Raw genomic sequence first — 24011 nt, forward strand, 5'->3', positions numbered from 1 at the left:
TTGGCACAAACTTACCCATGCAGTAGTGTATGTCAGTTTTTATTTGATCCCAAGTGGGCGATATTATATCTGAAAGATTGTCGCACAAGAAGCACCGGTAATTCAAGATGGCCTGGTCATCCGCCTTTGAGTAATTCCTAATGAGATGTCTTGGTTCCTGTCGGTGTACTTTCTTTTTAGCCAATACCAAAGAACAACAATACTGCTTTATGCTCGGAGATGTCATCTTCAATAGAAATTGTGTGTTTGTAAACACGGGAGTTTAGAAAGATTAGGTCGAGTATAGAACGGGCGTTTCCAGCCTCTCTAGTGCACACAATAACAACTTGTACAAGATCACACATCAGGGCAATGTCAGCGAGAGGGTTCAACATAGTTACGCAAGAACCATAGCCGGCAACGCGCCAGCCAACACTCAGGAAGTTATAATGGCCTGCAAAAATCAAACGATCATTTTTGAACGCGCACTTGTGATCATACAGCTTTATCAGATAATCGTGTGTTAAAGAGGGTGGCTTCTAGACGGCACACACGGTGAAGTAATTGCCCCAGCAGCTGATTTGAAGGAATAAACTTTCAGGCTCATGAATTTGCTGAAAGGGCCGAGCACTAATGCCATCTTTGAGAACTATTCCTACACCACGACCTTTTGTCGGCCGGTCACATCTGAAAATTTGATATGTAAGAGGAATTAGTACTGAATTATTTATAACTTTGGGCAGCCAGGTTTCGGTGATTACTGTAATGTGAGGGTCATTAGCGCACCCAGGATTTGTCTCTGGAAGGGGGAGTTGAAACTTGAGGTAGAACTAAAGTACCACATAATGAATAATTATTATAGGTTATATTACCTGCAATAATAATAATAATAATAATAATAATAAAGATATTAATAATAAGAAAATATTATTATTATTATCATCATCATCATCATCATGAGATACTAGGACATGACGACGACAAAGATCTCTGAGTGTTTTGACCAGGAGACCTCAAAAAATTTGAGAAGGCCAAGAAACCATTCTATGAAGCAGTGCACGTAGAAAAGAAACGAGAAATCAAATAACACAAGGCGTATTATAATTCTATACAGAGATGTCTGACAAATACTTAATTTTTCTAGCTGTTCAGCCCTGTTACGTAATTCTGGTGCTGACGTGTCAACCGGCTGGCGGTCACACAACTCTGTTTAGAAAACACACGACTTCTATGATAGAGGTTTGTCGCTAGGGGGCCACGGAGTGCGGACGCGCGTCGCATCGGCTGTGCAGATTTTGATGGTTTTCGGCATTTGCTTGCCTGCCATTCTGTTTACAGTCTTTCTAAGTGACTGCGAAAGTCTTGCGGACTCTCTCTAAACCATATTTAAGCAGGTGAGCCAAATTTCGGCTACTCTGAGATTTTCAGTGCAGCCACGCTGGCCCGAAAAGCCAGTTGACGGGCGCGATAGGCCTGACGCGTCCGCGTCGCAACCAGGTGCTACCCATCTGCTGTGCTGGCGTTTGCAATGGACGTCGTGCAAGTCGACGGAGAGGAAATATCACCGACGGAGTTCGGTAATGAACAAGGATGACGTGAGATGAAGCGTAATACCAAGAAAGCGACTGGAGACGCCGACCATGGGAGGAACCAGCAAGCAACGCCAGCGTGTTTCGAAAAGGAGGCGTTTATGCAGACAACAACGCAGCATATGCCGAAAATTACCAAGGCGAGCCGAATGCCCAACCTGCCGACGGATGATTAAAAGATCATCGTACGACCCCGGAACGGCTTCAAGGTATCGCACTACCAGAAAGACCGCGTTCACTGCTGCATACGAAATGCGGCAGGGGTGAGACGCAAATCAGCCAAGGAGGGCAGCGTTCATCTTAATGAGCGTCAAAACTTGATAGTGATAAGCATGCCATCAGAAGATCGTGCAAAGAGGTACAGCAGAATTTGCAAGCTGCGCATCGGTGACCGCGAGTTTGAAGCAAATGACTACAAAGCGGCGCCGGAGAACACATCCAAGAGCCTCATCAAGGGCATAATAATATACGAAAAGCCAGTTGACGTGGTGAGAAGTCTCATGAACTACCGTAACCCGAACGACCTGCATGCCAAGCTAATGGGCAACACGATCAACGTGATCATCCAGTTCGACGGTTACTACATGCCCTGTTACGTGACCTATGGAGGAATGGTGCTAAGGTGCACTCTCTACGAAAAACATTTCGACATGTGTTACCAGTGTGGTCGTCTGCGACATAGGGCTGACATAAGGCCCAAACCGAATGACAAGAAGTGTCGCGGGTGCGTATGCAACAACCCGCCCGACGATCATCGGTGCGAGCCCGTGTGCCTGCTGTGCGGAAAGGATCACCTTCCAGAGACCGCATGCGCAAAGCCAAGTACAAGACACCCTACTTCGTCAAGCGACGATAGTGGGAACGCAGAATGCGCGAGGAGGCTGAGGCGACCTATAGCAAGCAGCACCGTCAACGATGGAGGGGAGGGCTCCCGCCGACGCCACGCATCAAGGCGACACAGCGACCACAGAAAATTAACATCGAGGGAGAGCCCCGCGCGGAGCCGCACTCGCTCCAGTACTCGTTCTCGGGCGCACTCCCGCAGCGTCTTCCAACCCCGTTAAGCGAGGACTGGCAACAAGTCCACGACCCAAGCCACCTACGTCGCTGCAGCCGAAAGCGGGACGGTATTCAACCCCCATAACGTCAGGTGGATAGACGTCGCCTCCGGTCAAGCATCTCGCGCACAGCGAACGTGAGTCGAGACTGCCATTAATAAAAACCCCGATGTAGAAAGACGCAAAAATTATTCTGCCAATACCAACAGCGAACCAAAAAGCTCAATCCAGAAACGACTAGATGAGATTGAATGTTTAATAAAAACACTACAGCAGGAGAATACTGAGTTAAGAAATGAAATCGCAGCGTTAAAGGGAGAGGCGCCGATAGTTTCTTCACATTCTCCTCTTCCTGAACCCGTCACTGCCAATGCAACTGCTGATACCGGCCAGAGCAGGCAAGAAGCCACGGACGCGCACCCCGCGCACCCCGCACCCTCTAAATGTAGAGCGCTAGACCCAGAGCAGGCTCAAGTGAAATTGCCGAAACGCGAGGAGCGATTCCCCGAGCAAGTCGACAAACTCGACGACAAGATAGACACGATAATGGGTCAAAAAGTGCAGCAAACCACGCAACTTAACAGCGCGATGGCTCAGAAAACCAAGGAAACCGAACAGTTGATCGTTGCGATATCACGGCTCACACAGATGGTCGCGACACTGCAAGCGCACATGAACGATATCGAAATGCGTCTTCCGGGTGGAGTGGGTCAGCCCGTGCGGATTACTGGGAAACCTTGCTTTAGGCCGTTACCTGATGACGAGGTGCAGAATCAATTTGGCGGCAAATAATAACACGTACAGTCAGCATGGAGTCACACGACACCAAATAAACACAACGCTCACGACAGCGTAACACACGAAACAGGCTCACTATCTGGCAGTGGAACTGCAAGGGGTTCAGAAGGAAACCAGCACATCTCCAATAATTTCTGCGAATCCGGGAACAGTCGGACATAATACTCTTGCAGGAAACCAACGACCCGGTCAAGCTGGCGGGGTACATAGCTATAGATGAGTCTGTGAACGCTGCAGCATCACCAGTCGCTGCGACGCTAGTGCAACACAACTTCACCGTGGCGCAGCGCGAGCTCACAAACGTCAGCATATCGCATGTACTCATAGAGCTCATTCCATCGAAAAGGCGTGGCCCTGGCATGTTTATACTGAACGTGTATAGCAGGCCCAAAGCCAAGCATCGTTTTAGCACGTTACTGCGAAAGCCGCGTGAAGCAGCTGGTGACAGGCCCTTGCTCATCACGGGCAACTTCAACGCACTCCACGCGGCGTGGGGTACAGATACGAAACGCCAAAAGATAAGAGCCTTTGGGACGATGTGCAGAATGAGGGGCTTGGCTTATAACAGATCCTTCTGCACCTACTCGCAGGGGCAACACCGTATGTGCAGATACTTTACCGGACCTAGCGTTTATTAGACACGTCTCTAGCGCGCTGTGGCACTATATGCAGGAGGACCTTCGCAGTGATCACTCAGTGATCGAAATCTAAGTCGACGCTGGACGTCACCACCACCTTCATCGGTACTCCGCCAAGGGTAAGCATCATCGGCTAGTGGATTGGGATGCGTTTCGCTAAGTCCAGAAAGAGCAGAAACATGGCAGCACGGTTATCGAGGATATTGAGTGCTGGAGCACGACGCTTAGGGGCGATATAAAAATGGCAACACAGGAAGTCCCGCCAGAAGGAGAGCTAAAGGTAATAGACAGTAAACTCCTACACATGTGGGAAGCCAAACGCAGCTTGCAAGACAGGTGGAAGCGTCAACGCCATAATAGAACGCTACGCAAATGCATTGCATGGCTAAGCAGGCATATAGAAGAGCATGCCTTACAAGCATGCAGAGGGCAATAGGCACCGTTCAGTCAACTTTCCCAGTCTGACTGCAGCGCCAAAATACATAGCCTAGCAGATAAAAAAAAAACCTTGAGACTGCCTCGGTGAAAAACGGAACACGACGCGAGCGTCTCGCTCCCTGCATCTGTCGGTGAATTGTGCCCGGGATACATTGGGGACGCGAGCACGCGTCTCTTTTCTGCGTGCCCTTAAAGGTGAATCTCAAAAACTTTGAGACAGGGCAGTGCAAGCAACGCAGCTCCCTCTGGTCAGTGTGTGGTGCCTATGGGAGGAGACATGTGACGGGATAGAGAACCAGCTGGGCTTGACCAAGACGTGGCATCTCCTCCGACATCTCTTGGATTCGAAGGAGACCAAAACAGTGCTCACGCATAAGCTAAACAAGTTGCTGCACGAGTACAAAGGCACGTCCGCGGACTTTCTTGATGACGTGCGCAGCCGTTCCTACACGTCCTCAAGCCCTATCGCGCACCCGGCGTACGGACAGGATAGCGAGAGTAACGCGGAGCTAGACGAGAGCTTTAAGAAGGCAGAGGTGAAGGCGGTACTGCACAAGCTCAACACAAAATCGGCACCAGGCCCGGACGGGATAACAAACAAAACACCACGCAACTTGGACAATGAGTCGATAGAACAATTGACAGCTTATATGAACGAGCGCTAGAGCACACGCGCTATACAAAGTTCGTGGAAAACGGCATGCATAATGATGATCCTCAAACCGGGCGAACGGGTAGCGATTGACAATCTTAGACCAATATATCTGACTTACTGCATTGGTAAGGTCATGGAACACGTGGTTCTCGCTCGTCTTACCAACTACCTTGAGGACCAAGACATGCTCCCGCGCACGATGCAGGGGTTCCGTTGTAACCTTTCTACGCAGGACGCTATGCTTCAACTCAAGCATGATATTGCCACATTATATGCTTGGGTGAGATCCAGCAGTGAAAGAAGACAAAGACGATCTATCTGAGCTGCTGCTTGGCTAGTCGACTCAAGGAAGCCATTAAACCAAGTTTGTCTTATGAAACGTGACAAGACTGGTGGAGTTGCTAGGTACAACGTCTCACAATCCACCCGATGCCCAAGACCCCACCCAGCAGCCGGAACACAAGCCCTGCACCCGTGGACACTCCTGTTCACAGAGTAAGCCGCCGCCAACGAGGCCTACCACCTGAGACACCAACCCCTGACGCAGCTACTATGACATCTACACAAAATCCCGTGCAAGCTGCAACACCTTCCACGCCGATCTACTGCACCATCCAGAACCCACTTATGCCTAGCCCCTTTCACGGAGAGCAGCATGAAGATGTTGACGACTGGCTGAGTGAGTTCGAACGTGTCGCAGCGATAAATTACTGGGATGATGCCGCGAAGCTCCGGAACGTGTACATTTGCCTAAAGGACGGTGCCAAGACGTGGTTTTTGAACAGGGATGATGTTCTGACATCTTGGCACGAGTTCCAGCGTCGCCTTCTGGAGACCTACAGGAGTCCCGACCGCCGTGAACGAGCGGAGCGTGCACTACAATCACGCATCCAGATGCCAAACAAGACCGTCTCGATGTACGTCGAGGACATGACACGGCTTTTCAAGCGAGCGGATCCTGCTATGGCAGAAGAAAAAAAGTTGCGCCACCTCATGCGTGGTGTGAAGGAACAACTTTTTGCTGATTTGGTGCGTAGCCCCCCAAGAGTGTTACTGAGTTCCTTACTGAAGCGGCAACAATGGAGCAAGTACTGCACCAATGGTCTGCCCTGTTTGACCGTCAAGTGAATGCTGCCTCAACTCCCGAAATTTTCGCCACCCCTGGGAGCAAGAGCCCTGAATGGATTTGCAAGATCATCCGATCTGTCGTCCGGGAAGAAATGGAGAAGATGTACCGGACAAGGCAAATCGATGTTGGTTCTATCACCAGTGTCATCAGTGACGAGATCCAGCAGGTGTTGCATGCCTATCGTTTTCCGCCGATGTCGGCTGATCCGGAAACGGCTCCTGTGTCTACTGACAGTACCCGTCGTACGTACGCGGAAGCCTTGCAATCTGCCACGCCTCTTTCTGGTCAAGGAGTCCCTACCGAGACAGTGCCACAGGTCCTGATCCAGACAGTGCCGCATGTCCGGATTCAGACAGTGCCACACGTCCCGATCCAGACAATGCCATACGTCCCAATCCAGACAATGATGCCGTCAGTCACGATTCAGTCAGCACATGCTAGTTTGGACATCGATGGTCGCCGTGCACCGACGCGCAAGTCTGATCTCTGGCATACGCCGTACAGACAACCCCTCTGTTATCATTGCGGTGAGGCTGGTCACATTTACTGCGAATGCCCATACTGACAACTTTGCCTGCATGGATTTTCCGTCAATTCACCTCGTCCCCAAATTGGTCAAAGGCCGAGGGATATCGAAGAGTATCTCGCGCAACAGTGTGCACCCTTTACACGATGGCAATCGCGGTCACGATCTCCGAGAAGACCCGCAGCCACTGGGTCACGTTTCAAGGTGACGGCACGGGAACGCTCTCCGAGCCCTCGCCGGGAAAACTGAAGGCAGCGGCCTTCGGGGCAAGGTCGCTGGGACTCAAAGTGCGGAAGACCTCCCATCGACGCTTGCACGCAACACGGAAGACATTTCATCAGAGAATAATCGCAGTATCGAAGAAACGCCGAAATCCACATCTGAACCCAGTGACCGCATGTCACTTGACATACCTGTGCTGATTGACGGTTTTCAGATCAATGCATTGATAGACACTGGTGCAGACTATTCGATTATCAGCGGGAAGATAGCAAAAGATCTCAGGAAAGTGGTTACGCGGTGGAATGGAGCGCGAATTCGAACTGCTGGAGGACACGTTGTAACACCGCTGGGTCGCTGTATGGCAAGAGTGAAAATTCGTGCGTCAACGTTTGTGCTCCGCTGCCTCGTTCTGCGCGACTGTTCATGTCAGCCGATTATAGGCATGGACTTCCTTCGGGAATACGGTGCCATCATAAATCTTCGTGAGCGCATCGTGACCTTCTCGACTCAAGACGCAACAGATCGAGACGCTGATAACTGTTGTAGACCTGCGCTGCATGTTTCTGACGACAGTGCGAAGCTGCTACCTCGAGCAACTGTTCCTATCGAAGTCACTTGTGAAGACTTCCAAGACGGCGATGTGGTGGCTGAAAGCTACTTATCACTTTTGCTGCTCCAAGGTGTATGTGCCGCCCGAAGTGTTGTGTGCGTCCGTGATGGACAGTCAACGATACTAGTTACGAACTTCAACTACAAGCACCGGCATCTTTTCCACGGAATCACCGTAGCCTATGGAGACCCTGTTGCCGACGTGACGGAGTGCTTCGCGTCCGAGGAAACGCATGAGGATGAGGAATTTCTAGACCACATCGACATTAATTCGACGCTGTCAGACAAGAGAAAGGCTGCACTTCATGACCTTTTAAGAGAGTTTCGGTCTTGATTCACCCCTTCTTCCAAAGTCCGTCAAACACACCTCGCCAAGCATCGAATTATTACCGACGATGACGTCCGCCCCATCCGGCAGCAGCCTTATCGCGTTTCTTCCAAAGATCGTGCGGCTATTCAGACACAAGTAAAAGATATGCTCGATGACAGGATTATTCAATCATCCAGCAGCCCTTGGTCCTCACCAGTCGTTCTAGTGAAGAAAAAAGACGGAACACTGCGATTTTGTATTGACTACAGGAAGCTTCATAGCGTCCCGAAAAAAAGACGTTCACCCGCTTCCACGGTTCGACGACTCTCTCGACAGATTACGACGTGCGAAGTATTTTTCGTTCATCGATCTAAAGAGTGGCTATTGGCAAATTAAAGTGGATGGACAAGACCGAGAAAAAACCGCGTTTGTGACTACAGACGGACTTTACGAATTCCGAGTTCTTCCCTTCGGCCTCTGTTCTGCCCCAGCCACTTTTCAGAGGATGATGGACACAGTTCTCGCTGGCTTGAAGTGGCAAAGCTGTCTTGTCTACCTCGATGATGTGGTAATCTTTTCCGAGAGCTTCGAAGAACATCTGAAGCATCTGAGAAAGGTTCTGGAAGCCATTCGCACAGCTAAACTCACGCTGAAACCCCAAAAATGTCATTTCGGCTATGAAGAGCTGAAATTTCTGGGACATGTCATTAGTGCGGATGGAGTGCGACCTGATCCAGACAAAACTGCTGCTGTCGCCGCCTTCTCTGTTCCATCAGATAAAAGAGCAGTACGCCGTTTCCTCGGCTTGTGCGCGTATTATCGCCGATTTATCACCAACTTCTCGAAGACAGCTGAACATCTTACGCGACTCACCCAAGATGACGTGCCTTTTACTTGGAGCGCAGAACAAGATGCAGCGTTCACAGAGCTATGGCAGAGAATGCAAACAGCCCCTGTTCTTGCCCATTTTGATGAGGACGCTGCTACAGAAATTCATACAGATGCCAGAAACGTCGGACTTGGCGCTGTCCTTGTACGACGACACGGTGGCGTTGAACATGTAATAGCTTACGCCAGTCGTACTCTTTCTCAAGCCAAGATCAACTATTCTACATCGGAAAAAGAATGCCTCGCAGTCGTGTGGGCGACGACCGAATTTCGGCCTTACCTCTACGGTCGTCCCTTCAAATTAGTGACTGACCACCACTCGCTCTGCTGGCTGGGAAATCTCAGAGATCCATTCGGCCGTCTCGCTCGGTGGAGTTTGCGTTTGCAGGAGTTCAATATTACGATTTTGTACAGATCAGGGCGCAAACATGAAGACCCCGACGCGCTTTCTCGAGCGCCTGTGGGGCGCGCTGTCAGGGGCTCCAAGGATGAAGATGCCTTTCTCGGCGCAGTCAGCGATTCCGAATTTATGTCAAAACAGCGGGCACACGACGAATTACGCCCAGCTATTAATTCCCTGAAAGGCCGGAACTCTCAGGTCCCTCAACGCATTGCTCGCGAACTGTCCTCTTTTTGTCTAAGAAGAGGCATTCTTTACAAGAAAAACCCCGTGGTAGCGACAAAGCCTTCCTACTCGTTCCTACCAACATGCGTGCCCCGATGAGCCCACGTCAAGACATTTGGGCTATTCGCGAACTCTCGCCAGAGTACGCCAACAGTATTACTGGCCGCCACTATCAACTAGTGTACATCGATATGTGAAAGGCTGCCGTGAGTGCCAGCGTCGCAAGACTCCGCCTGTGAGACCCCCGGGCCTGCTCCAGACAATTGCACCACCACGGACACCGTTTGACCTCGTGGAAATGGACCTTCTCGGACCCTTCCCTTTGTCGTTTTCTGGGAACAAATGGATTATAGTTGCGACAGGTTATCTTACTCGTTATGCTGAAACAAAAGCGTTACCTCGTGGCACATCCTGTGAAGTCGCGCAGTTCTTCGTGCACCAAATCGTCCTACGGTATGATGCCCGGTCATGCATGATTACAGACAGAGGGACGTCATTTACAGCACGAATGATGGAGGACATTTTTAAATTGAACTGCACAAGTCATCGAAAAACGACAGCTTATCAGCCGCAATCGAATGGACTGACTGGGAGGCTTAACAAGACCATAGCGGACATGCTGTCAATGTACGTTGACGTACAACAAAAAACCTGGGACGAGATTCTTCCATACATCACGTTTGCATACAATACGGCAACGCAAGAAACAACGCGATTTCTGCCTTTCCGACTTGTTTACGGACCCAACGTGCGAACCATGCTCGATGCTATGCTTCCGTGCGACCAAAGCAATGAACTCGCTCCAGACGCTGAGCAATACACTCAATACGCCGAAGAAGCTCGTCAGCTAGCTCGCATAAACACCAGTCACCAAAAAGATGCAGACGCACGACGTTACAACCTCCACCATCGAAACGTCACCTACCACCCTGGGGACCGAGTGTGGGTGTTGATCCCTGTCTGGCGACCAGGCTTATCCGAAAAACTCCTAAGCCGTTATTTTGGACTGTACAAGGTTCTTACACGTGTCACAGATCTTACCTACGAGGTATTTCCGGACGGCGCAGCGTCTTCTCATCGACAGCTTCGGCCCGAAACCGTGCATGTCGTTAGGCTGAAGCCCTACTTCACACAGTAGCCTTTGTGGTTCACGTGTTGCGACATGCCGTGACATTGCGCTGCTGCTGCTGTTCGTGTTCTCCTGTGTTTTTATGCCTTTTCTTTTTGCGCTTGGCACAAGCATTGGCGAAATTTCCTCATTTGCGCTGCGAGTACTGGCACTCTCCCTCTTTTGATTCTCTATATCTGCATGTGTATGCCTTCATTTTTTTTCTTTACGAGCATCGAGTCGATGTTTTCAAAGGGGGGACCATTGGCACATAATGAGCTTGGGTGAGATCCAGGAGTGAAAGAAGACAAACACGATCTATCTGAGCTGCTGCTTGGCTAGTCGACTCAACGAACCCATTAAAGCAAGTTTGTCTTAAAAAACGTGACAATATCGGAGACAATACCACGCGATCTACATAAGCAGTACTCTGGCTCGACCTCAAGAAAGCGATCAACAACGTTAAACATGCCGCAATACTTGAAAGCATACGAGCGTTGGGACTGGGCGAAAGAACGTACCACTACGTACGGAATTTCCTTACAGGTCACCGGGCCCGCTTAGCCATCGGCGGACTAGAATCACAAGATATAGACATGGCTTGCACGGGCACGCCACAGGGCTCCGTAATTTTGCACATGCTTTTTAACCTCCTCTTTGTCGGGTTACCACATAAATTAGCTGAGATAGAAGGCCTTCATTACAGCTTATACGCCGATATTATCACCGTCTGGGTTGCCGAGGGGAATGACCAACATATCGAGCAAGCGTTGCAGGAGGCGGTCAACGTGGTACAGGACTACCTTTGCGACATGGGCCTCGAATGTTCCGCGGCTAAATCGGAACTTCTTCGTTACAGACCAACACGCAGGGGCCGTAAACCCAAGAACGCCGATTATTCCAGTGAGAGTGCAGACGGAGATATTATAGTAGTAACATCGGATGGCACCGTCATCCCACAAGTTAAAACACTCGAGTACTGGGCTTGCACCTGTCGGCCAATGGCCACAACGGTGACAACATACGCAGAGTAGATGGTGCTGTCAATGGAACGCTCCGGTTACTGCAACGAATAGCAAATCACCATAGAAGAATGTAAAAAAGCAATACAATCTGTCTCGTACATGCTTTCGTAATGAGCCACATAACATATGTTGCCTCGTATTTTAAGTGACAGGCGACTGAACGAACCAAGCTAAATCGTCTCATCCGCAAGGCGTACAAACGTGCAATAGGCTTACCAATAAACACTATCACGGAAAAATTTCTCGAGCAGGGGTTGCACAATACCCTAGATGAAGTAATTGAAGCACACAACATCGCCCAGTACAAACGTTTCGCGAGAACCAGAACCGGTCAACACATACTTGAGAGACTGAGTATAAACTACCACACGCAGTGTGGAGAAAAGTTCGGACTGCACAGACATATTCGAGAACGCATCGTCATTCTGTCGTTGCCAAGGAATATGCATCCCACTTATCACATCCGTCGGTGCAACAAACGTGTGCGAGATCTGGAAAATAAATTCGGCAGTAGTCAAAACACCGTTTATGTAGACGCAGCCCATTACGAGCGGCAACGTGGTTTCGCCGTAGCGATCACGAATCGCACAGGAACTTGCATCGCGAGCGCTACAATACGCACAGAAGAAACGGAGGTGGCCAAAGGAGCAGTGATAGCTCTCGCTATAGCTACCACGGACGCCGAAGTGATCATAGGCGACTCTCAGGCGGCCATACACAACTTCGCCAGATCTCCCGCAAAGCAGCACACATTTTCAAAATTCGCGAAGGCAGTATTTGCCACAAAAACGACAGCTTCCTCGTATAGACCCCTGCCCACACAGATCTTCCACTCGCAGGCAACGCGACTGCCCAAGCCGTGGCTCGAAGCATTACACACCGAGCTGTGGCACCTGCTGGCAGCCCCAATGCCTCGCAGACATCAAGGACAATGCGGGAGTGGACGTTGGGGGATCGCATGACCACTTTTAGAGATATCACCCAATTCAGACTGAACAGACTGAACAGAACCACCACACGAAAAAAAATTAGCAGATCCACCACACGAAAAAAAATTGGCAGCGATAACAGCGTGCAGCCGACAAGCGCGAAATCCTGGTGAGCTCTTGCGCTTGGTGTTGATATTGTTCACGTGCATTCTAGAACTAAGGGGTGAGGAGGATGCATCATGTGTATGACGGAGAGGAAAAAATCACCACCTCGCCTTTAAATGCGGGGTGGTGAGTGGCCCTTTAAGACTTCCTGTCTTCCTTGATACATCTTGCTAGGAAGCGCAGCCACTATTACACAGAGCCCACAACACATGCGCTTAAATAATCTTGAAAATAGGCAATGAAATGCGTACAACTACCTTGGCTGCCAAGACAATGAATGCGGGCAATGGACTTCTAGTTCACTCCCAATTTTTTTTTTCGAATATATCGGTCACAACAGCAGTTCGAAGGAAGATGTCATATCCATTCCTGTTTTCGAGAACACATTTAATTATTAGGTTTGCCCAACGGCTTCGGCCTTCAAGATCAGTTAGTTTGGAACTCTGCCATGACAGCATAAATGTAAATAAAGATGCAGTAGATTTAAGAGCTGTAACTTAGAGTGATTTATCTTTAAATTTCAGTAGATATCTTTAATTGCTCAAAATTACAAGTCTATGTCACGCATCATTTGTTTGTTAATCGATTTTAACAACAGCACTTCAGTCTTCATATTTGCTTGTCCCTGAACAATGATGTGTAACAAATCAGCATTTGTAGGACTTGGGTTTGCTTCTACATCACCACAAAGTAACATTTTACTTCCAAAAAAACAATCATTAGCAATAATTAAACAGGCTCTTGGGCATGGCACAACTAGGCACAAGTTCAAGCACAGTGAAGGCACAAGTTGAAGCACATTGCTCACAGATGGGATCAATACTACGTGACTTAAAAAGCATACTTGCTAGCATTACACAGCACAAAGCGCTCATTCTTCAAAGACCTATAGGCACCGCACACTGGCCATAAGAGCTGCGTTGCAAACACTGCCCCGTCTCAAAGCTTCGACATCCGCCGTTAAGGGCACGCAGACAATAGACACGTGCTCGCATCCCCCCTGTATCCCGGCCACAATCCGTCGAGAGATTCAGGGTGCGAGATGCGTGCGTCGCGTTCCATTTTTATGGAAGCTACCTCAAGGTCGCTTTTTCTATACGCTAGGCTGTGTATTCTGGCGCTGAAGTCAGACTGGCAAACTCGACTGAACGATGACTATACTTGAAATTTTAAATAACAATCCCATGAAATTCTGGCAAATCATTAACACGCAGTATCAGACTCAGATGAAGCTGGTGAAGATAAATGTAATGCTGAAAGCACTGAGCTGTTCAACGCTGCTTATTCACCGGTGCTTGCTAACAAAACCGATATATACGGTTGTCTGGGTTACTGAACCTTGCTCTGCCTTCATCTATAACCTTTTTTTCAATGACATGCTGCTTGTTATTGAAAAATCAAAACTATCCTTTTCGGAAGATGCAGACAAAATTATTTTTTAATTTTAAAAACACTCACTACATTTCATCGATAATTTTTTCACTGATATTCTCTCGTTCACTTCGCACTGGCCATTTACCATTCGACTGGAAGATGGGAAAGATCACCCCAGTCTTAAAATCAGGTAATAAAACAGTCCACTAATCTATCTCTCTTCTATTTACCAAGCGTACAAATCGATATCGACGACCAGGTTTCGTATTTCTTCTCCTGTATTCCTTTGTTCACCATCGACAGCGTGATCTATAGTTCTTTGTATTGCTTATGAAACTTAATCCCAACAAGTACAAAACCGTTTCATTCTTCCGCCGCCAAAACCCATTTTTATACCTTTAAGTAATTCTTAGCGTTACCCTAGAACACGCGCAGTCGTACAAGTTTCGACCTTGGGGCTGCGTACAGGTTGCAGTGGGTTCTTGAGGTTTTGTCATGGCATCGTCGTCATCGGCGAAGGATCTACACCAGATCATCATACAAGAACCGCACCTCTATCGGTTGCTGCCTTTAGTTTTCCGGGAAAGCAGTTAAGAGATGGGCTCTGAGCCGGGCCAGCATACTGTCTGTGATGCCATGAGGCATAGTGGCCATGTGACGCGAACAGTATGGTTGTCGGGGTGTCCGCTGCGTTCCTGCGAGGTAGTCGACGATGTCATGCGGTCGTTCACCCAGTGGTGGACATGGCGTGTTGACGTCAAAACCCTGCACACCTATTTGTTGGTACTGGCAGCAGCGGTGGTAGGTGTGGCCGGCTTCCCTGCAGTGGGAGCAGAGCGTACAGTTCTCAGGGGAGCGCCAACCGTCGGTTTCCCGAGGCACGTTGTGCTGGCCAATATGAAGGTTATGGGCGTTGATGATGATTGCGGCGGTGTCTTGCGGCAAAAGTGCGGTGCGACGGCGCCCTGACGCAGGCTTGAAGGAGCATTGCGGTGCACTGCAGCGGCGTAGTTCAAAGCTTCTGGCTTAGGCTACGCTGGTTCGGGAATTCCGAGCGATTGATGAACCTCCACGCGGACAATTTCGATGGAATCCACTTGAGGCCATGCCAAAGATAGCAGCTTGCGCAGCGCCTCCCGCACGATTGCTCAGATGGTCTCGCACAGGTCATTGGTGCTGAGGGCATGAACAGCCACGCAGTCTGGAATTGAGCGAGTACTGTTCGGTTCCACATCAACCCAGCTTCTGCTTCACTCCTCGTATAAGACTTTTTTGTCTTCGTGGTCTGCATAACGAAACAGCCTGGTCCTCTCTTCAGTGAAGAGCACCACGCTTTCATTCGGCGTCTGTCCATGGGTGTCAAGCACGGCATCAGCCCTCTCTTTGCGGATGACACTCAAGACCCTATCGAGGAACCAGGTGCAAATTATGTGACAAGTTGTCAGAGCTCATTCTTGGTTGTCAAACAATGTACGATCGACGTCTTCCAAGCCAAATATACATGTCGAAGCTTCTGCTCGCTGGTCCAGCCATTGAGAACTGCGATTCAGCTGTATACTCAAACAATGTTCGATCAACGTCTTCCAAGCCAAAATATACATGTCGAAGCTTCTGCTAACAGGACAGGACACTGAAAACTGCGATTTAGTTGTATGATTCGAGCCAGCTTTCTGGGTCTTTAAGTCCTGAACGATTGAACGTTAGTGGCTGTTTGGGATGCCGGAGCAGCATGGGCACAGACGATGATTGGCGCGTCATATCGTCACTGCGGTCGAGGCCAGGGTCTTGGTCTGCCGAGTGCTTTAAGGTAGAAAACTATACTCTGACAGCAAACCTGCTTGCCTGTTGCTTGCTGGTTTCTCAGGGTTGGCGGCGATGTTATTTTTGCGACATGGGCTTAGTTCTCGGCTTGATGGAAGCATCAAAATTATCAACGCAAAGCACCCTCTTAAGGTATCACATGGTTGCGATGTGAACCAAGACAGCAGGTGGCGTGTCCAAGATGAAACTCTTCATTTGGCCGAACTTGTGACCGGAAAACAGAAAATCAAAAACACAAACTCCATAATCTTAAAACTTGGAACTGTAAAATCAACGAGGACCGGAAGGAACACAGATAGGCAGGACAGAGCGCAAACTCGCAGCTAGACTTTGTTGAGAAGTGCCCCTAAATATATTGTAAGCACAATATTCACAGCGTTTGACCTTCATCTCCTTAATCTGTACATAATCATCATCACGAAAAGCGTCTTTTTCGATCGAAGCGTTGATCAGGCGATGCGGCCTAATAAACGCCGTCGCGACCCCAACGCTTCTCCTGTCTCACAGAGTGGTGGAGGTGCTAAGTAACTTTACATAGACGAAAACACAAATACGCATGAGTAACAGAAATAGCAGCCCCCGTGTCCACCAATGCTTGAACTGGTAACCCTTCAGCATACACTATTAACAAATTGGCCGGGCCTTCTGGAGGTCTTGGTGTTTGTTCGAGCGATGCAGCTTTCACTCGAAAAACTGCACCAGATAGTTTTCCGAGTATTAGTCAGAATATAAAGGAGATTTATTGAGCAGAAAGGCTGATGCTTGGGAAGGCTTGGAAGGCGATGCACCAGCCGCAATTTCCGAGCTCGAGCCGCTACTGCACGCTTGATGCTGCTGCCTCTATGCCGGAGTACTTCCTCTTATTTACAATGGCCCCGCGGAGAAAAAAAGGAGCCATCCTGGCGACTTAGTCCTGTGCAGGCAGCGTTGAACCGTGGTACTGCTTGAGCCTCTGGATGTGTACAACCCCATGATTGCGACGCCGCAAGTCTGACAGTGGCGTAAGAGGCTCAATGAGGTAATTTACTGGCGAAGTTTGTTCGAGAATACGATGTGGCCCATCGTACTTTGGCAGAAGTTTGGAAGAGAGCCTAGGTATGCGATGCGGCACTGACAGCCACGCAAGAGCACCCGGAAGAAAAACGGGAGTTGAGGTCTGGGCATCATGAATTGCTTTTTGCCTGTTTTGGTCATCGCAGGCAAAAGCAACGAGCTAACTGGCGACATTCTTTTGCATGTCTGGCGGCGTCCAAGATCGGTAGGCACTTCAACGCGTCCGGTCGATAGGGCAGAATGGTGTCAATGGTGTGGGAGGGGTGACGGCCGTAGAGGAGGTAAGAAGGGGAGAAGCCCGTTGTCACTTGCGTTGCCGTATTATACACGTATGTAATGAATGAGAGAACTAAGTCCCAGTTAGAGTGATCAGGCGTCACATACATAGATAGCATGTCACCAAGAGTACGATCAAAGCTCTTGGTAGCCACATTGGTTTGAGGGTCGTAAGCGGTACAAGGGCAATGTACAATAGCACACTCAGCGAGCAATTTTTCAATAACCTCGGACAAGAAGGCGCGGCCACGGTCACTGAGGAGTTCTTGAGGGCCTCCATAACGCAACACAAAATAACGCAGTAGGAAAGTGACAACCTCCTGTGCTGTAGCGGTTTGAAGAGCAGCAGTCTAAGCATAGCGCGTTAGGTGGTCGATAGCAACTATTATCCACCTGTTCCCAGTCGGATTCAATGGAAGTGGCCCATAAATATCTATTTCGACCCGTTCGAAGGGTCATGAAGGGCATAGTAAAAGCTGCAGTTCACCGGCGGAAGCGTGTGGTCGAGATTTTCGGCGCTGACATTCGGCACAGGAGCAGACAAAGTTGCGGACTAAGGTATACATACCACGCCAGTAGTATTATTCTTTCTTCGAAGTATACCTGCAGCGCCTGAAGGCGTTATAGCAGGGGGGTTACAGATTCGAAAGAAACAAGTTTTCATTTACTGCAGACACTTGTACACTTGTGAGCCCATTCCACTCATGTATTGTTCTGACAAAAAAAGAATTTGCGAAAATTCCAGTCCTGGGACGGTATTCCCTCAGTTTTCAAGGATGATCAATTCGATTTGACAAATAATACAGCGTCTGCAAATACATATCCTTATTGATTCCAGTTTTATTATTAAATATTAGATATAAAAGTTTTAATCGCAATTTTCTTCTACGCGATGAAAGCAGTTCCCAATTCAATTCTTGTTTCATAGCAGTAGAGCTTTCCCGCCATTGATACCGTCCCAGGACGAACCTTGCTGCCCTGTTCTGTATTTTTTCTATTTTATCACTAAGATATACCAGCGCCGGATCCCACACAGCGCAGGCGTACTCTAAGACTGGTCGTACACACGTCAAATACGCACATTCTTTAAGTCGCTGATGCGAACATCGTAAGTTATGCTGAATCAAATTTAACACCCTCGCAGCTTTCGCGACAACATAATCAACATGTACATTCCATGAACAGTCAGAAGAAAAAAACACACCCAGGTATTTGTAAGTTGTCTTCGTGGTAACTGGCACACCATTTATACAATATCTAAATTCGATCTTCTTTGTCTTCTTTGAAAAACAAAGGTTAATGCACTTATTAAAATTCACAGACATTTTCCACGTTGTACACCAGTCATGAATACGCACCGAGTGATTTTGAAGTTGGGAAGAATCCTGCTCACTCTTAATTTTCCCGTAGACTATGCAGTCATCGGCAAAAAGCCGGATAGACGATGAGATACCAACCGAAATATCATTGATATAAATTAAAAACAACAAAGGACCCAAAACGAAGCCCTGTGGCACACTTGATGTCACGTCAACATAACTGGATGCTTTTTTATTCAAAACAACACATTGGCGATGATGCTTTAAATAATTTTCTATCCAGATTATCACGTTTGGGTCTAAATTAAATAACTTAAGCTTTTGCAAAAGGAGCGCATGCGAAACCGAATCAAAAGCTTTTTGGAAATCAAGAAAAATACAGTCAATTTGCCCATTTTCGTCAATACTAGAGGATAAATCATGATAAAATTCAACCAGCTGCGTGGTACAAGATAGTCCTTTACGGAATCGATGCTGATTTTCTATTAACAATTTGTAGTGCATTATATGTCGCATTATTTCCTTGTACAAGATGTGCTCAAGTACTTTGCAGGCAATTGATGTTAATGAAATTGGTCTATAGTTGACAGCTTCCTTTTTGGGTCCACCTTTGTGGATCGGCACAACATGGGCCATCTTCCAGTCATCTGGTATGACACCACTAGATAAAGACTTCGAGTAAATTAAATGAAGATACATGGAAACAGGGGAAGCACAATGTTTGTAAACACACAGAGGAATGCCGTCAGGACCATTCGCTTTTGTTTCATCGAGATTACTGAGAAAGGCTTGAATGCTGTCCACGCTAAGCTCAATAGGCTGCATTAAGGGTACGGGATATACACATGGGATATCACAGTATTCATCAGTCTTTGGCGAAAATACAGAGCGAAAATATTCATTAAGGCAGTTCGCCTTGTCTATATCTTCCGAGAACACTTGATTATTATATTGGATTTCAATAATACCGGTAGCATCCGACCCGCAACGTTTTAAGTACCGCCAGAACATTTTGGGATTTCTTTTCATTTCTTTGTTTAGACTATTTAAGTAGCCCGCCTTCGCATTTTTTGCCATAACTTTGTATTCACGCGTTAGGGCGCTTAACCTGTCAAAGTGTTTTTTTGCCTTCGTTCTTTTGAAGCTACGGTATACTCGCTGCCTGTTTTTAATTATTCTTAATAACTGTGAGGTAATCCAAGCCTTTTTGCGGCTATTCATTCCACGAGAATGCACACTTGATATGTAAATATCTATGAGTTCCATTACTTTACTTTTAAAGGTACACCACAATTCTTGTGGTGTAGAATATTCGGCAAGGCATTCGAAAACAGGCAGATGATTTGAAAGTGCATGTGACATCGCTGAGCAGTCACCTTTACTAAAAAGAAATACCTTCCTTGTAGGTTGCCTCTTTGGCTTGTTCTTGTCAAACCTAATACCCGCGACGACCGCGGTGTGGTCACTTATACTCGGAACGTTATCCACAGAAGTTACAATAGTGGGGACATTACAAAACATCAAGTCTAAAATGTTGCCATTTCGGGTTGGCTGATGCACATACTGGTAGAGCCCAAAAACATTAACGATTTTCTTCATCTCGCTGTTAACACGGCTACCAGTTTTGCACGTGCATGTGCTGTCATCCCAAAGCAGATCTGGCAAATTAAAGTCTCCAGCAAGAAGAAAGATTTCACCAGAAATATCGGAAATAGTTTCATGTAAAAGTTGTAATGAACTAATGTCGGAGGCAGGTGGTCGATAAAACGCCCCGACGGCAAAAGAAGAATTATCTTCTAATCTGACGGAGCACCAAACTGATTCCAATTTCTCATGGCCAATATCAAGCGCTGATGAATGCAGTGAGCAGTGAACGAGTACAAAGACTCCCCCGCCTAAGCTAGGCCTGTCCTTCCGATAAGCTATAAAATCATCTGGGAAGACTTCACTATCACGAATAGACGGGTTCAACCAAGACTCTGTGCCAAATACTATGTCAGCTTTGAAAGAATGGATTAATCCGGCAAATTCTTCGACTTTATTTACCAGGCTCCTACAATTGATTACAATGGCGACAAGGTCGCGACGGGCACCGCTTTTGACAACAACTTGTCACTGTTTGCGCACTTTCACAACTTCTTCTTTTTCTTTATCCCAAACGACTGCTTGGCCATTGATGACAACCCGGTCACTCTTAAGCTTTACTTCTTCTTTATCGGTTCGTTTCGCTTTCGCGAATTCCCACAATCGCTTACGTATGTCTCGGGTCTCGGGAGAATAGTCTTGATCGACACTGTAAGGCGAGCCCTTAAACTTTTTTGCCTTAGTTAGTACGCTTTGTTTTTCTTTGTATGAAGAGAAATGGACAACAATAGATCTTTTCCCACTTTCAGTATACCGGCCCACACGGTGGGCCTTCAGTATGGAGTGCAAATCGATCTGAAGTTCTTTTTTACAAATACTTGTGATCAAGTTTTCCATTGGTCCCAAGTCTCGGCTCGGTTGTTGTCATCGACACTTTAAAACACAAGATTTTGCTGTCGGCTGCGATTTTCTAATCTGATATTTCTACTTTGCAAGTCTTTCACACGCTGTGTCAAACTAGTGATCACATTCGCCTGCTCCGATGCCGATTTGTTTAGTCCTTCAAACTCTTGTGTAGTTTTGCCTAGCTTTTCATTGATTTCCTTAATCATTGCTTGATGCTTCGAACAGCTCGCATCGATAGATTTCAGCTTGTTAATTATTTCTGCTTGGTCATCCTGAAGGCTTTTCAGTAAGGCCAATTCGTCTTTTGTAAGAGGGCCTGGATTAAGTTCCACATCCCCAGAAACCAGCAGAAGCAAAAATAGGTAAAGAACTCTATTAGTAAAAAGGCGGAACCGTTTGCGGGAGCATTTCCGACAGACATGCTTGTAACAATGCTGGGCAACACAAAACTTTGTGGGAGGAGCCGGGAGAGCACATAACAGCCCAGAACAAGTAACAGTACTAAAAGGACCAACCTGCATGAACAAAAGTGACGTGAGCTGCATGTCGGCAAGAGTGCCGGCTCCGAATCCCACGAAGCCAAAGTGCTGCGCGCTTAAGTAGTCCCCGGTGTGGTCACGTGGTCCTTGCGGCCCCAAGATTGATGGCTGGTCAACGATGTCGAAGCCTTTCGTAGGTCTTGAAGACTCCTCAGTGGCCACATTGTGGGTCAGCGTGGAAAGAGGAACAAATCTGCGACCACAGGGTTCGTGGAACAACGAGCAGCCACTTGCGTCCCTCTGGTGCATAGTTGTGTCGATAGAGAAGCGTCTCACGTATCGAGGAATGGGGAACTTGGCGCCGGAGCGTTTGCGTCTTTGGGAGTTCAGAAGTGTCGGAGAGATGATTGAAAAGAGACGCAGCCCACGGGTCATTGCGTTGTTCGATAGCAATGGTGTCGTAGTCAAGAGATGACAATGTGGAATCGCAAGCGGAGTCAGCTGTGGCATCCTGTGACAGGGGGGAACGGGAAAGGGCGTCGGCGTCAACATGCTTCCGTCCTGACCGATAAACCTCGCGTATGTCATAATCTTGAATTTTCAACGCCCAGGGAGCGAGGCGGCCAGATGGGTCTTTGAACGTCGAAAGCCAGCACAGCGCGTGGTGGTCGGTCACGACGTCAAAAAAACAACCATATAGATATGGGCGAAACTTTCCAAGGGCCCAAACAATGGCCGAGCACTCCTTTTATGTGACGCTGTAGTTGCTCTCAGCCTTCGTAAGTGTGCGACGAGTGTATGCCACAACGTATTCCTGATGCTCCAGTTAACGCTGTGCGAGCACAGCACCCAGGCCTACACCACTGGCGTCGGTGTGGATTTCAGCTGGAGCTTCAGGATCGAAATGGCGTAGAATGGGTGGCGTCCTGAGAAGCCGTCGCAAGGTGGTGAAAGCCTCGTCGCAGGCAGGGGACCACGATAAGAGGTCTTTACAATTGCTGAGAAGTTGCATGAGAGGTGATAGAATAGATGCGAAGTTTCCGATGAATCGCCGGAAATACAGACACACGCCATTGAAACTTCGAAGTTCTTTGATGGTGGCAGGTTTAGGAAACGCCATAACAGCTCGCAATTTCACGGGATCCGGAAGACACCTTGCTTGGAAACAACGTGGCCCAAAATGTTCAGTTGACGCATGGCAAATCGACAATTTTTGAGGTTTAATTGCAAACCGGTGTTAGTCAAGCAAGTAAGGACGTGCTGAAGGCGACGTAAGTGGGTGTCAAAGTTAGGGGCGAAGACCCCAACATCATCGAGGTAACACAAGCATATCTTTCATTTTAGTCCACGCAGGATGTTGTCGATCATTCGTTTGAACGTTGCAGGTGCATTTCAAAGTCCGAAGGGCATGACAGTGAATTCATATAAGCCGTCTGGCGTGACAAAAGTGGTTTTGGGGCGATCAGCCTCCACCATAAACACCTGCCAGTAGCTTGACCGCAAGTCTAACGAGGAAAAGAACTCAACACTCTGTAAACTGTCCAAAGCATCGTCAATGCGCGGTAGTGGATAGACATCCTTTAGCGTGATCTTGTTCAATCGCCGGAAATCTACACAGAAACGAATAGAACTGTCTTTCTTTTTGACGAGAACCACCGAAGACGCCCATGGGCTCTGTGAAAGTCGAATGAGGCCTCTGCGAAGCATGTCGTCTATTTGATCAGCAATGACGTGGCGTTCTGTAGCGGACACGCGATACGGTCGTTGTCGCAGCGGTGAGTGGGACCCAGTGTCGATGTGGTGTTCTACTGCTAAGGCACAGCCGAGAGATGTTTGTTTAACGTCGAAAGAATGGCAGTAGCACTCAAGAATGGTGAGGAGTTGTAAACGCTGCGAAGATGTCAAATCTGCAGCGATGAATGGTTGAAATATGTTTGCCGACATTGAGTCAGCCGCTGGGACGACAGCCAATTCCCAGACGGAGGTAGAAGGGGCCTCATCGGGGACGGATATAATTCTGATAGAACTAATTGTCTCGACGTGGCCGAGGCACTCATGACAAAGTAGAGATAAAGACAACGACTCATGATTATAAATTGGCATTGTAGTTGAGCCTTCTACAAGGTCGAGAGCAGCAAAAGGCAGGGGGAGGGCTCTTCGGGCGACGAATATTGGAGATGGTGTGAAGAAGACCGTGCCGTCGGATATGGCGCTGCATGAAACTGGCACGAACGCAAAAGAGCATGGAGGGATGTAGGTGTCATCGTTAATGACAAGTTTAGCGGCAGACTGGGTGTCGACGGACGCTTGGTCATCCAGTGAGCAAAATTCAACCTCAGCCCTAGCACAGGCGATTACGGCGTTATGACACGACAAAAACTGCCATCCCAAGATAATAGTATGGGAGCACGATGAAAGAACGATGAACTCTATCGTATACAGAACGTCCTGAATTGTCACGCCGGCTGTACATACTGCGGTCGGTTGAACAGATTGAGCACTGGCTGT

The 24011-nt window shown here is 48.1% G+C and overlaps 1 protein-coding gene across 4 annotated transcripts in view; it reads right to left on the minus strand.

The window, feature by feature from the left end:
• The window catches only part of LOC119178800 (glycerol kinase 5), a 409569-nt gene that overhangs the window by 233787 nt on the left and 151771 nt on the right, over positions 1-24011 (minus strand). The window lies entirely within an intron of this gene.

The sequence above is a fragment of the Rhipicephalus microplus genome, chromosome 1 (genome assembly GCF_043290135.1).
Source record: "Rhipicephalus microplus isolate Deutch F79 chromosome 1, USDA_Rmic, whole genome shotgun sequence".
Classification (NCBI taxonomy): domain Eukaryota; kingdom Metazoa; phylum Arthropoda; class Arachnida; order Ixodida; family Ixodidae; genus Rhipicephalus; species Rhipicephalus microplus.